Genomic DNA, 3149 nt, shown 5'->3' with positions numbered 1-3149 from the left:
CTTTTCCTGTGTACTACTTTTGATAATCATCCCAAAATAAGAAGCTTCAGTGCTGAGGAGGAATAGAATACAATGTTTTGGGGTAACTGATATTTGTCATTGAGCATTCTCGGTGCAAGTACATGCCCAGTTACAGTATCTAGCTCCTGTTCCTCAGCCACCAATGTGCCTGAAACATAATTGCACCTGTGAAACCTTTTCACTTCCAATGCCAGCCATTTTGTGAGCTCAAAGATTGCCAAATGCTAGTTATTTCCGAGCTGTGGCCTGATGCCCACTTAACTGCAGTAGGGTGAAAGGGGGGATATGGACTCTGAAATTGGATGCACGTTAAAGTTGGTGGCATAAAACTGCCTGTAGGTGTAAGAAATTAGTTGGAAGTATATTGGGATACTAAGGCTGGAATGTCTTAACCGCTTGACCTAAATACTACTATAACTGATGGATCACTGTTGGATGCAGAAATCTTGTCCCCCTGAGTGGATGTTCTCTATCTAATATCATTCATTTTGGGCTTGTATGTTTTCTAATGCTATTTTTACATCTGGTTTAGAGTGGAAATTTTGGATCTTAAATTCAGAGTTGCAGTATTAGCAAGAAGGATTGCTAGGGTTCTACTACCTCTTGTGTGCCTTGATCGAGCAAAAACCACAAAGGTGTGGGGTCATCTGTATATTAGTGGTTGACTTGTTGGCAATGGTTAATTCTACTAACCAACATTGTTAAATCATTCACTTCTTGGTTCTAATTCTAGATAAGTTACTGGCACTGCATCGCTATCCTTTAAAATTAAGGGAGAGATGTTTCCACTTGTGGAGGAGTCCAAAACTAGGGGGCATAAATGAGTCACTAATAAATTCAATATGAATTTAGAAGAAACTTCTTTACTCAGTGGTGAGAATAGGGAACCTGCTACCACATGGAGTGGTTGAGGTGAATAGCAGGTGCTTTAAGGGGAAATGCTAAATATGAGGGAGAAAGGAGTAGAAGGATATGTTGATAGCAGCCACTAAGCTGTGCAGTGGTCTGGAGTTCTGGTGCAGGCTGCTCAACAGCTTTTAAATGGGTTGGGGGGGGGGGGCGGGCCTGTTAAAGGGGTTAGGCACCAAAACAATTAGACATTGGTTGATGGTGAGATGAAATGGGGTGGGAGAATGCTTGTGAAGCATAAACACTAGTTGACTGTCAGCTGTAAAATTGGTTGTAAAACTAATCCCATATGCTGCACTTAGTTGTGTACCTGAGATTGAGAACAAAGCTGTTCTTCCTCCCAAGATGCAGTGAACTGGAAATGCTATCTCAAATAGTGAGCACTTAAACAGATTTAAAATGAATGTCCTCCCACATCTATCTCTGGCTGAGAAGTATTTCACAAATTGACCTACACTCTTGGGAGTAGCTTGGTATTGTGTCCACTACCTGCCTCTGGTTTTACTATTCTGGGGGGGGGGGGTTGAGACTAATGTTTATATTGAAATGAGCAGAGTAAAATTTGCATATTTTGGCTAGAATGTAAAATAATGAAACATCTTGGCATCAGATTACACTTTTTAAAACTAGCATAACTTTAGCTTAAGATGGGGATTAACACATTGATGTAATTTCAGGTACTTAAGTGAAATGCAGGAAAGGCATCTTGGCCTGGTCTGTACATAAGGCCCTAGGCTTTCTCTTTCTTTTCCTTTCCCCCCCCCCCCCCCCCCCCCTGCCCCCTTTGCACTGTGACTGCCTTGCCTGGGTACCCTGGTTGTATCTACAGCTCCAAGGTAAATACCTGCAGGGGGTGGGCTCTCTGAACTTTACTGGGGAATCATGCCAGTCCGGGGATGCAGACTTGTTGCAGAGCAAGGTGGCTGTTGGGAAAATCTTTAGTTCCACAGAGGGATTCATATGGCTTGGCTCAGGGCAGAAGGGTCCATGCGTAGGCATCTTTGCACTGACCTCTGAAAGCTGAGGCTGAACAAGGAGCTCTAGTGTGCAGCATTCAAAGAATGAGAAATGGAGGAAACACAATAGAGGCTAGGCTTTGCCTCATTTGCATATCACCATTTGTCTGCCTGGATGAGAGTGGGGTGGGCAGGGGTGTAGTTTACTTTGGCAGGCTGGCCCATGGAAAGCAGGGACCTGGAAGTGTGCCTAAGGTGCTTTCCACCTCTAGTACTCCCACATCTGGTGGAGGACAGAAGAAGCTTTAAAGAATTGGGGGTCCATCAAAAATGAATTTACCAATCAATTTTAAACAATTACACTAAATGATTGGGGGGGGGGGGTGCTGCATTAGTCCTGTAATAACAGTATTGCAGTTTTTTCCCCTGATGGTGCTTCAGTGGCTTTTCTCAAGTCCCTCTCAACCAGTATCCTTTTGTAGCATGTTGTGTATGCCAGGGCAGAGTTGAGCAGCTGATCTTTTACACCAGCTGGAGGGGAGGGGGGGGGGGGGGAAGAAAGCAAGTTTCCAGCCAAGGCAAATTTCAAATGGGAGGGGAAAGTGGTCTCTATTTGGCTGTGGGTGTCCTATCCTGCTCACGAGGCTGAGGGCTGCTTTCCCATCTGAGGTATGTGCTGGCAAATTTTTGTCTGATGAGAGATGTGGCTATAATTGGACAGTCTAGGCTTTTGAAAGAGTTGTACGTGTTTATATTTGCACAAAGACAGTAATGGGCTGGAACTTGTTCAGGGCTCCTGTAGAATAAACCCATGTGGGTACAATTTTTATACAGACCAGTAAGAAAATGCAGGTAGAGCTAACCTGCACCACAGCCAAAGAAATTGGTACATTATCTCTAATGTTGCTACTAAACAGCCTGGCTTCAACATGTCGTGAATTAATGACACAAGAGCATTTGGGCATCATTACATAATCAGTGCTAACCTATTTTAGAACCTAGTGCTCTACCTAGTCTGCATTGATTCTGGAGTACACTACATTGTACCCTGCCAATTAAAAAGGTTTTAAATCCAATGCATACCCAGCATTGGCATTGAAAATGATTAAGGCTTTATATAATTGTCCTGCTCGCCAGGTTTTCCTTTATATGGAAATGTTCTGGGCTGTACATTAAATTGATCATGTATGGGGTTTTTTCCCCCCTTTCTGTATCTATCTATATATATAAATCGGTACTTCTGTCATTCTGTCTATCTGTCTG

Source organism: Somniosus microcephalus, chromosome 27, assembly GCF_052327205.1.
Source record: "Somniosus microcephalus isolate GS21.2 chromosome 27, FLI_Smic_1.0, whole genome shotgun sequence".
Lineage (NCBI taxonomy): Eukaryota > Metazoa > Chordata > Chondrichthyes > Squaliformes > Somniosidae > Somniosus > Somniosus microcephalus.
This window is presented reverse-complemented; position numbering follows the sequence as displayed.